The following is a 13,288-nucleotide window of genomic DNA, read 5'->3' as shown; positions in this document are numbered from 1 at the left end:
TATATATATATATATATATATATATATATATATATATATATATATATATATATATATATATATATATATATATATATATATATATATATATATATATATATACACACATATACAGTCTATATATGAATCCATAAAAATACGAACACAATTTAACGAAAGCGCTTTTATCGAAAAAGCGCTTTCGTTAAAGCATGTGACAAGAAAAAGCACTACATTTACATTTTAGCAGGGGGCCTTTGCCCCCCTGCACACCCCTCCTTCTTTAATATTCTCCCTTCGAGACCACACTACAGTGGGGAAAAGGGAAATTTCCCTTACCCGCACCGTAGTACAGCCTCTGCAACAGTCATACTTACGGGAAAGTGCTTCTTCGATGAAAAGCACTTTCGCGTAAGTATGGCTGGCCGTTTGGATTTCGGTCATTTGCTTAGTCGAGCAAATGTCCTAGATCCATATATATATATGCACACACACACATATATATATATATATATATATATATATATATATATATATATATATATATATATATATATATATATATATCAAACATCTAATGTATAAGCATATAAAGATATAATAATGACGCTTGTCTTTTGCATACCTGGAAGTTCTGCTTGTGACACTCTCGGTCTGTAGTTCACATCATCCCCAGTATCAAGGATTCTGTGGGAACCCTCTGTCACGTTATCTGGATCTCTGGCATTGGGCAGAAACTCCTCTGTTTCAGTTAATGGTGGTTTGGCAGCAAGGTCACATCCTATAGCCACTTCTTCCTAGGCATTTGCAGACACCGTACAGTGGGCAGAGGATATCGAATCACTTGCCTGGTGTTGTATCTAGGAGTAAGTTCTCCCATGCTCTCTGACAGCAGGGATGCCGTCGACCCCCTGCTGCCATATTCTGTCTCAGGAAGATTGGTCACTTCGAAAATGACTCATTTTTCTGCATCTCTGTATGGTGTCTTGCAGGGTGAATATTTCTTCTTTGGTGCCATATGTCTGTATGAGAGGAAACAGAAAACAGACAGATAATGATTTAATACACAGACAGGATGGTTGTGCACCCAGTTATGTGTGAATGCATGTATCCATCATGCACACAGCAATTTAAAAGTTAATGCTCCCTATGACAACACACAAGTTAGGACAGCCCCCCCAAATTTTCTAAATCAAACATTAACAATAATCTATAACACTTCTGTAATGCACATAACACAGATTTAACTGTGTAGTGCAGTGCAGCATTAACAAAACAATAACAATGTAGCATTCTAAATGTAAGAAAACTATTAGAAGTGCCATCTCCACTGCAGGGGAGGGTGGTCATGTAGAAATCCACAAATGTAGCACATTTTTCTTTCTACTAAAACAGGTGAAAATGCCAGATCTTCCTACAAAGTTATAATATGTTCATCTGCAATAAGTGTTCAGATAACAATTAAATGCAATTGAAAAAATATAGAGGTTGTATAGCATTATGACACAAACTTTTCATGATACAGACATGGCTATGCCAAAAGAAAGTGATAAAGAATAAATATTAGGATAAAAAATACTTTTGTGTGGCCAGTGCAATTTATCTTTTAATTTTACACTAAAAGCAGTATGTAAGAAATAACAACATAGCTTGGCAAAAAGGCAGAGTAGAAAGTAGGTAATTCTCCAAAAGTTGTGGTTATTTAGCAGTATCAAGTTCTCTGGACCCAGTCTCCCCAGTATGATACAAGGGCATTAGCTACATGATTACCTTTATATATTGCAGAGTCAGCCCTGTGAGCACTGTATGTATGCAAATGATGCGTTACATCATTAGCATTCCTGAATACCAAACCCACTAAATGTAAGGAATGTAAACATGCTGTAAGGAGCTACATGCATGAGCCTGCAAGTGTTACCTGCTAGTAGCTTGCAGGTGTCTATGATGACTGCAGGAGCAATCAGGGTTTCACAGTTTTCCCTCTTTGATGTACACTTACTGAGGATGTATCTGCGAGAAGAGACTTACCAAAAAATCTGAAAGTACATTGACTGATGTAGGAGAGTAACTTTCCCAACATTCATATGCTGGCTTTAAAACCACAGTTATTCTTCCTTAGTAAGAAATATTTTTCACATTCATGTACTTTAGGCATTTATACAGATAACATATGGAATAAATCAGATAGTCTTGTTGTGAAGAAAGCATAGATAAGGGATTGAGACACTATAAAGAAAGACAGGAATACACCTACAGTGTTTGTAGGTTTTGTTTAATATTGTGTGAATACATGGGTATCCTAACTGGCTGCAATATCAAAATTATCCAGTCATTTATGTCAATTTGTATAACTTTTTTCTATGTGACTTGATACAATCAGTACATCTAAACCCTTTTCTCCTTGCAAATATATGTCATCGTCTATGGCAAATATGGGAAATACTCTTCAGTTATTTTTCTTCCTACCCTTGTTTGAGGCAACAAATCCATACAGCTTCCTGTTGCAAGATAACAAAGTTGATTAAACATTAGAAATGTACATTTAAACAATTTGAGTCCAAAGCATTTATTCCTTTTTGTCCCTTTATCATTTATGGTGCATTTGGCATTGCACTCCATTGACTCTCAGTGGTCAGTAGCAGTGAACTGCCATAAAAAATTATACATTTTAATTTGACTGACATTAATAGTGCAATTAATACTGGCATTGTTGCACTTTTCTCAGCAGTCTGGATAGTACTGAGTGAAGAAATTCAAGTTGTCACACTACTACCTCTGTGACATAATGTGTAAATATGCTGAATTTGAGAAACAGTACAGGTGATGCAGGGTTCACAACCTGTTCACGGGTCATTTTACTGATGGAGGTCATACTAAATTTTAACACTCATTTTGGTGTATGAATGTGCTGATGTGGGAAACTCAAGTGCAGTCAGTACTAACTAAATATGAAAGACAGATAAGTCATTTGAAATTATGTCAATATAAATTGTGTGTGCTGTGTAAACAATAAAAGTAGTTCTCCTGTTCCCTCTGTCCTTCTTTATTACCATGGAATTAGCTAAAGTCCTGATCGTGTGAGACATACATGAAAGTAATGATGTAGCAAGAAGAAATGAGAAGGTGGAATGTATCAGTGTAATGCAGTAGTAGGTCTGCTAATTACTAGATATGCACTCTGATTCATTTCATGTTTCTTCAAGTTGTTATTCCAAAAATGTGTGAATGCTTCTGATAAATATTGCCCTCTGCATTTGTCTGCCACTTGGCACAGTGAAATGAACTTTCAGTTTAATGCAGACAATGAAAAGTTTAGTTTAGGCTGCCTTATGCAGTGCTAACCAGCCTGGTGGCATTCTGCAGATATCAGATAGTGCTCAGTGAGGGAAAGCACACCTACCAGGGAACTTTCTCTGAGGCACAATGTATATGTGCAGTGAGCTTAGAGAAAAAGGATAGCTGATGCATGGTTTGAATCCACCTAAATGACAATTTTATAGACAGTGGTCTGAATACATATTTAATCACATTTTTGACACCATTTGTGTTGTTGTTTAAAATTCACATATTGCCAGTATTGCTAACAACATGTGAACTTTTGCATGTCCACTTTTACATTTTTGTCATTAACTACAAGTTTAATAATGTGCCGTATAAAGTTTATTTCTGATGTTGCAATGAGATGTGAGAACAATGAATGTGTCACTTGAATTAACTTCTTGCTCTGATCATTGCTACATATAGCCATTGATTGCATTTAAATTACTGTCAGCATTTTTATCTAGTATATATTTTCTTTTAATGCTTTTTTATTTTCTCTCTACTCAGCATTTCACAAAAAAAAAAAAGTTTAGGCTGCCTTGTGCAGAGCAAATATGCCTGGTATCAATGAACTGCCCACAGCACCATGGGTAGTATTTACTGCAGAGAATGTATCTGACAGATGCCCAGGGCAGATGGCAAGGTATAAATGAAGTGAACTGAGTGAAATACGTTACAGGAGGCATTGATCAAAAACTGTGTCGAGATGACAGTGCACTTATTCTCTATGTATGTAATATACATTTTTTATTTTTGTAAATCTGCATTTGGTGTCCATTTGGCAGCACAGAAACATTGATCACTATGTAAGGAAAAAAGTGAAAAAATTAGTATAAGATGCTTTATGGAGAACAAATATGCCTGGCAGCTCTTCGGATAGTAGTCAGTGAAGAAAGTACACCTTCAGTGTAACTTTCTCTGTAACTTTCTCTGTGGCACAAGGTGTAACTGAAGTGAATTGAGAGAAATAAAGCATATGGAGCACTGTTTGAATCCTGTTTAGAGATCTCATTGCAGTTATTCACAATATGTTATTCACAATATGTAATGTTTTTTTTCATTTTAATTTGCATTTGCTGCCCATTTGGCAGTGCTCAAAAAGGGTTCACTACTTAAGGAAAAATGTGATAAATTTAGTTTAGGCTGCCTTACGTAGCACAATCATGCCTGGTAATGGTACACCTTTCTCTGCACTCTGGACCATAATGAGTGAAGAAATTCCACTTGTCACATACCTATCACTGTGTCAGAAGGTGTAAGTTCAGTGAGTTTAGATAAAAACACAGCAGATTAAGGGTTTCAAATACAAATAAAAGACGCTTTTACAAAGGGTGCAAGAACTCCATTTCTCACAATATTTTGATTAGGACTATAAAGCTAATGAAAGATATGTTTCGTACAAGCAGTTTATCAGTAATGCTTGCATAAGTAAACTTTTATATTCAGCATATATCATTAATGTTTCACATATAATCTCAAGTTAGTGCGCATCCAATTCCTTAAACAAGACAATGATGATATTTAATATAAAATTCACTTGCATATGCATGATGGGCAGAATCCATTCATTATAATAATTGTGACTCATCATATATCCCTAGTATGTGTTTAGCACAGTCATGTCTTTTGAAGTATTTATATAACATATCCTAATGTATAGTCCTCAACACATGCAACTACATCCATCTGAAATATATTTACAAACAGAAATAATGACTTTTACATAGGAATATTCCCAGGAGTAATTAAAATCACACACATACAGGCCTCTCTGAAGTGTATCTCCATTCATTCAGAAATTAGTATATGTCTAATTTTCATTCAGGAAAGGTAGTTTTCCTGTGGTAATGTCAATCAATAAGCTGACTTTCAATTTTTGCATGCTTCATCACATGGGATCAATTCCCAGCTGGTTCAACATTTTCATTTTGTGTAAGCCCCAATATTACAATAAGTCACAATTCATCCTCTGTCTCCTTCCAAACTGCAAGGATTAAAAGCCATGCCGTTAAGCAAACATTGAAACCTGCATCAGTAGGTTGAGCATCACAGACGGCAAAGCTCAATGTCATGTTTGACAACTTTACTGCTATGTAATGTATGTAATGCTAAATGTGTCTATCAAGGAATCCATCTGCTTTCAATTATACAGATGCATTTGGCAAAGCTTTGGGCGCAACCAGTTACCTGTGAGATCTGAACTGAGTGCCAATTCAGACAGATTTTGTAAGTTTGACTTTTGCAGATATGACTGGTGAGGGAGAGAATGATACTAAATTTAGAACACAAAGCTGGGGTTTTGAGGAGTTGATGATATTTGTGGCACTCCTTGTGAAACGCTACAGCTATGGGCTGCTGCAGGGAATTATATCAGATCTCAGTATAAGGCTGAGGCTTGGAATAGCTTTGCCAAGGCTGTCTCCAGTACAACTGTCATTCCATACAATGGGGAACAATGTAGTCACCGCTATAATGACCTTAAGAAGTGCAAGCAGGCCTCCTAAGCCAGTTGGAGGCTGAATGTAGGACTACAAATAGCTCTCAGTTGTGCAAGTATACTGACTCATAACCTGTCTATGATATGACATTAATGATCTAGCCACCCAATGCATGTACTCATAATTCTTTCATAAATATTTCTTTTGTTTTGTAATGTAGAGCTGCCAAGGAAACCATAAGGCACACCAGGAGTGATTATCTTACTGCAGAGAGGCATGCAATAACTTCAATTCAGGTCCAAATTCAAGCCAGAAATTTATTTTCATTTCCTCAGTCACTAGCATCTTAAGCAAGCACACCTCATCTTCTAAGACGTGCAAGCCTTCCCCAGTAACTCTTGCTGCTTGCAGCAAGTAATGAGAGCACCATTTTTACTTTGTGTGGGTTCAATATGCAGAAACAGCAGTTATTTTTTATTACTGGATAAATATTTCTAAAATATTAACATAGGAACAATTCAGTTATGGTTATTGCGATTATTACATTTGAATGCATTTATCCTATCTATCATAAGGAAATAAAGGCTGCTCCTTGTTATAGTACAGTAGTGAGATTTGCTTATTTTATGGAACATTAATTCTTTTTCATCATATATGGTTGTGGCAAAGGTGTACAATAGTAAATTATCATAATTGTTTATTTATCACCAAACTTAGCTTATTGAAAAATACAACAATATGACATGCCATGTATCTAATTGCCTCTCTTTACTTGTCTCCTCAAGCCTATCTCTCTCTTTTCTTTTGTAGGAGATATATTTATTAACTTTTCACTGCTTGCATACCTTGCTGCTGAGAAATAAATGACCAAGAATAGAGAGGTAGACTGACCATAGCATCTTGCTCTGCCATACCTCCACAGAAGGCAGCACAGACACCCTACACTTTGGCTGCACAATCTATCAGTGTTGCCTCCACAAATCCTACCCTACCAGCTTCAACTGTGCCAGGTAGCTCTGCTTCAGCTGCTGGTGCAGTGGTACCTCCTGGGAGTAGTATCAGTGGAGGTGGCAATTTTGTCACCAGGCAGGAGCTGACAGGGCTGGTAGAGGATATCAAGGAGAGGTGCCCCGGTGCATGTATCAGCTGGTTTGAAAAGGTCTGCATTAGATTGTAAAGATGATGCCACATCCGGCACTTAACCAGGGAACTGCTGCAGGAGACAGAAATGAATGTTCTAAGGGTGAGGACTAGATCCTTATTTTTCACAAACTTGATGTAGATATGCCTCCAATGTCCCCTACCTATCCCCAATTATGGTGTCTCCAACCTTTTGTCTTCATCATCATCCCTGTCTGTCTTGTATGTGTCATATGTCTGTGAATGCTTTCTAACCTACTCTACCTATCTGACCCTCTCATACCTAAGCACCTTTCTCAACATACCTACCTTTCCCAAACAAATAATACAAAATTGGCACTTGTTCCACAAAAAAGAAAAAAGAATACATCCCATATATAGGTCTCCACTTCATCTACAGTATGTGTCATCTTGACATGATTAATTTGGTCCAGTTAACCATACATCATTATTTTGTTGCTGCCATCCATCACTGGTGTGGTGACTCTCCAAAGTCATGAAACTGTATGTACAATTGTACTTTTATGTGGTGAAGAAGTGAATAGCTATGGTGCTCTCCTATGACCATCCTGCAAATTCCTGTATTCTTTTGACTGTGTTTTATCTTCTGCTTGCCAGCCCTATTTTCACAATGGTCCTATCCACCCCTTTTTACACATTTAATCTGACCAAAAAATAGATTCACACACAATGCACATGGCCAGAAATGGCCCATGGAAAAGCCTTCAGTTTATGCCTTCGACATTTGTGCAGAGTTTGGCATAGTGCAGTAATGCTGAGTGACAACAAATGCTATTTAACTTCTTATAGCAAAAGCTGAAGATTTAAATTTAATCTGCAATTGTCCAGTTACTTTTGTGCTAATGTGCATAAATCCACTGCATTATGGGACTACAGAATGTGGGCAGCACTGTGATGCAGTTAATGCAACAGTTCTTAGTCTGCTGGATGTAATGAAGTAGGAGTTTATATGCGGCTTGCTGAGATAATTACCCTGTTTGTGGACTGATATTTTTGCAGTGTCATTGTTTCGAGTACAACTGTAGGTCAGTGTGTCAATTCATGACATTTCATATTACTTTCATATATTTTACTTCAGACATCTGTATTTCTCTCCATATACAACATTTCATTAACATACCATTTGAACAGTGCAACGAGACATGTTTTATCAAAACATTGCTGCACCAATAGAGAAAGATATTAAGACAACCTTATTCTGCTTATGTCTTCATGCCTGTAGCACTCTCTTAACTCTTATTTCTCCCTACAACAAGCACTTTTTTGTACAGAGCATGGAAGATTAATGATGATGATTTAATAAGTAAGAGTAGCACACCAAAAAGATATTCCAACATGTCCCCTAAATGTAATGTTGCAATTCCTCTCTTCATCTGGCCCCTTCTACTTCAGTAAGTTGTTACTGTGCTTCAACTGTTTTATTTAAAGGTTGTGAAATAATAATCCCTTTGTGGCATGATGAGTTAATGCTCACATAGATAGAAATGTTTGACTACTTTCAAAGGTCCTAAACCAGCCATTATCTAAGTGTTATTGACTGATTTTTGTACACTATTTGATGTCTACCCATTGGCTAAATATTATGATCCATCTGTATCCATCCTCTGTCATAATCTACTTTGTCCCTGCCCCCATCTCACCTTGTTAATGTATCATCTCCCTTCTGGATCATTGTTTTTCCACCTTTGCATTTGTGCAATGTCTTGCACTGGGCAGCAAATACAAATAAAGCTAAATGCAAATACACAGCTTGTGGCAATATCTTGGGATTGTATTGCCTTCAGAAGAATTAGTGTGTTGCATTTTGTACCACTGTGCTTAGCTATATATATTAAATTAAATGTACTTTTCAACAAGCTGAGGAGTTGAATGTACAGATTACAGTGATTAAGAGTCATAAAGATAAATACATTCACGTTTTTTGAAATCTGCTGTCAAATGTCAGCTATCAAAAGTGTGACATCCTACGTGGGGTGCTTAAATAATGGTCAGGTATAAATGCTTTTCTTGGAATGCTCTAAAGGTTCTAATCCAGATGGATGAAAACATGTTTCAGTATGTTTGGTCAGACTCCTCTAGCTGTAAATGTTGAATACACCTTTTCTTAACATATCATTGTCTTGCTGCCATATTAATGTGCCTGCTCCTTATTATGACGTCTGTCTTTTGCAGATCTTTTACTTGAAAATTAACACAGAGCAACATAGAGTATTGCCAATTCCCATTGCAAGTTCAAAACTTCAATACTAAAACGTTGCCATCAGCAGCATAGTTCAGCTTGGCAGCACTGCTATCAAAGAGCAACATTAAAAAAAGAAAATCACATAATTATTGTTTTGGGTTGCACAGTATCTGACCTTAAGATTCAGACTTATCCTGTAGCACTTGTGACTAATACAGTGTGCTCTAGATTGTGTGACTAGGTTGGTAGGATGTTCAATGCTCAGAATGAGAAAATTGTGTTTGTCTGTGCGAGTGTATGCAACTATTTGCCCTGTATCTACTTCCCCTAAGAAGAATACATTTACATCTTCACATAGCTCTCTTATCCCACCTTTTACTGAAACATTTTCTCTGAAACATATTGAGGAGGTCATCCTGACAAAAGTGCACTCTCTCCCTTGATAGTCAGACTTCTCCTGTGATGCTGGCAATTAATACAGTGCTTTCAAGATTGTGTAACTAAATAGGTAGGTTTGATGCTCAGAATGGAAAAAGTGGGTGTGTGTTTGTCTCTGTGTGAGTGTGTGTAATGCTCAATATCCACCTCCCTTGAGAAGAATACATTCAACTCTTCACAAAACTCCCTTATTACACTTTTTACTGCAAAATCCTGTCTGAAACACATTGATGAGGTCATCCTGACAAAGGTGTACTCTATCCTCTTAATAGTCAGACTTCTCTTGTGGTGCTTGCAACTAATGCAGTACTGCCTAGATTGTGTAACTAGATAGATAGGAGATGCAGTGTTCCACAGAGGAAATGTGTGTATGTGTGTAACACTTTGTGCTGTATCCACTTCCCCTAAGGAGAATGCATGTAAATGTGCACACTGCTCCCTTATGCCACTTTTTGCTGAAACACACTGATGATGTTATCCTGACAAAAGTGCACTCTCTCCTTAAGAGTCAGACTTCTCCTTGGCACATGCATTTTTACACTATTTTCCAGAATGTGTACATAGATAAGGAGGAGGTTCAAATACAGTAGTGCTTTATTTCTCCAAGTATTTATGTGACTGTAAATTAATTCAAGATTGGTTCACACACATTTGCAGTGGCAGCTATTACAACTCCAGATGGTTGTAAAAGTCATTTTAATTCACACATCTCCTTCGCAATTCATTACTGATGCCATCTCATCATAGATGCTGTCTGCCTTACTTGTACTCAGTATTCTCCTGTGACACTGGCTGCTGATAATGTGCTGTGTAAATGATATAACTAGATAGGTAGGTGGCTTGAGTCTACCCCTGCTTGTCTGATACTTTTGGCCCCCTCACAACCACCTTGATGTACACTTCCATGAATGAGATGGCTTTACAGTGGCACAGCATTACACAAGCAAATCCTTGCATCTCCAGGGTAAAAAATATTGGGCTATGCAATAATAACAATAATGCTGCAATAACTGCAGGATCTTACAGCTGAAGTGCAAATTCTCCTTTGTAGCATGACTTTGATAGTGTGCTTTGTACATTGTGTAACTGCATATGTAGAATAACTGAGGACAGCTGTGAGTATGTCTTTCACCCCCATACTGTGTATAATACTCTTCAACTGCATCTATAATGTGTAGTTGTACAGTGTTAATGTGCACTTTGACCACTTTTTAGCATAAACATCCAGCTAATAAACAGTGGTAATGTCATTCATTTAACTGTGCACTGCCCCAGTTGCACCTCAACATGTCTTGTGGTGCTTGCGATTCATTCACTAATCAGTAGCTTGTGATCTTTGGTAGTTAGTTCAAACCCAGCCATTACTGCTCAGATAAGACTTTGTCGGTCTTATTGTGACTGCACATGTATTTAATACTGTTGCTCAATGCTTCTACTGTGTACATGTGTAGATTCTGATTCCTCTTACAAAAAGATATGATAATTTCTCACACAGCACTGGTTTTATTTGGAGCAATGATGACATGTAATTATATTTTCCTTACATAACGTATGTAGAAAGCATTATCCTCTGGTACAAGGGAATGAGGCAACATCCTGTATGTTGTTGCCTTAGAACAATAATTACAGGCACACATATCAGCTGCAGCCTTAAGACAATGTAATTTCTTGACATACTGACATTTTTTTACAATTGTAGTGACACTTCTACCATGGCGCATTCATCCTGTGAAATATATATTTTTCTGATGTCAAATGCTCATGTGTTCAACATCCACATTTAGTGCCTGTTAGCATTGTTGAGTCCTATACTGTAATGCATGAAAGGCATCCTCCACAGTTACATGTGTCCATTTGCAGTGCTATTGGCATCCACTACCCTTTTAGCTCAAACAGATTGTTTAAGACACAGGCATCTGATGTAATAAGTTAGCATATATGGACTGTCACGGTTATGTTAAGACTTCCACTGTGGTGCTTGTGGTTCATCCACATGTCATTAGTCGGTAGAGCCATATAGCTTGCTGTTCAATTTCTGAAAGGGTAACATTACAGTAGATATAAAAAGTTTACACACCCTTGCTAAAATGACATGTTTTTGTGATATAAAAAATGAGACCACAATAAATCATTTCAACATTTTTCCCACCTTTTATGTGACCTATAACTTGTACAATTCAATTGAAAAACAAATCTGTTAGGGAAAATATATAAAAAATAAAAAAATGCACAATAAGCTGGTTGCATAAGTGTGCACACCCTTAAACTAATACTTCATTGAAGCACCTTTTGATTTAATTACAACATTCAGTCTTCTTGGGTACAAACCTGCCATCAATTAAAGAGAATCTGATCAACCCCACATAAACATCAGCTGTGCTAGTAGGATTTTCCTGACATTTATTTAGTTGCCTGCTACAGCAAAGGTCATGGTTCACAGAGATCTTCCAAAGCATCAGAGTGATCTCATTGTTGAAAGGTATCAGTCAGGAGAAGGGTACAAAAGAATTTCCACAGAATTGGATATACCATGAAACGCAGTGAAGACAGGCATGACAAAGTGGATAAAATATGGGACAACAGTGATGCTGCAAAGAACTGGGCATCCCTCCAAACGTTATGAAAAAACAATATGAAAACTGATCAGGGAGGCTGCCAAGAGACCTACAGCAACACTGAAGGAGCTGTAGGAATTTCTGGCTTGTACTGGTTGTGTACTACACGTGACAACAATCTCCTGTATTCTCCATATGTCTGGGCTATGGGGCAAGGTTGCAAGATGGAAGCGTTTTCTTACACAAAAAACATTCAGGTCCAACTAAAATTTGCAAAACAATACATCAAGTCTCCCAAAAGCATATGAGAAAATGTGTTATTGTCTAATGAGACCAAGGTTGAACTTTTTGGCCACAACTCCAAAAGGTACGTTTGGCGCAAAAAACAACACTTTGCATCACCAAAAGAACACCATCCCCATGGTGAAGTATGGTGGTGGCAGTATCATGCTTTGGGGTTGCTTTTCTTCAGCTGGAACTGGGGATTTTGTCAAGGTGGAAGGAATTATGAACAGCTCCAAATACCAGTCATTTTTGTCCTAAAACCTTCAGGCATCTGCTAGAAAGCTGAAGATGAAGAGGAATTTCACCTTTCAACATGAAAATGACCCCAAGCATACATCCAAATCAACAAAAGAATGGCTTCACTAGAAGAAAATGAAAGTTCTGGAATGGCCCAGCCAGTGCCCAGATATAAATCCAATATAAAATCTGTGGGGTGACCTGAAAAGGGCTGCGCACAAGAGATGCCCTCACAATCTGACATATTTGGAGTGCTTTTGCAAGGAAGAGGGGGCAAATATTGCCAAGTCAAGATGTGCCATGCTGATAGATTCCTACCCAAGAAGACTGAATGTTGTAATTAAATCAAAAGGTATGTCAACAAAGTATTAGTTTAAGGGTGTGCACACTTATGCAACCAGCTTATTGTATGTTTTTTTATTTTTTATATTTTTTCCCCTAACAGATCTGTTTGTTTTTTAATTGAATTGTACAGGTTATAGGTCACATTAAAGGTGGGAAAAGTTTTGAAATGATTTATTGTGGTCTCATTTTTTTATATCACAAAAACATGTTATTTTAATAGGGGTGCGTAAAGTTTTATATCCACTGTATATGAATTTACTGATGCTAAATAAAAACATTGTATCTAGTTATTCTTATTCATTTTTATGTTGGACATATATCATCACACATTGTGACTGCATGGCATT

The sequence above is a fragment of the Protopterus annectens genome, chromosome 5.part0 (genome assembly GCF_019279795.1).
Source record: "Protopterus annectens isolate FY-2018-M chromosome 5.part0, PAN1.0, whole genome shotgun sequence".
In the NCBI taxonomy this organism is placed as follows: domain Eukaryota; kingdom Metazoa; phylum Chordata; order Ceratodontiformes; family Protopteridae; genus Protopterus; species Protopterus annectens.
This window is presented reverse-complemented; position numbering follows the sequence as displayed.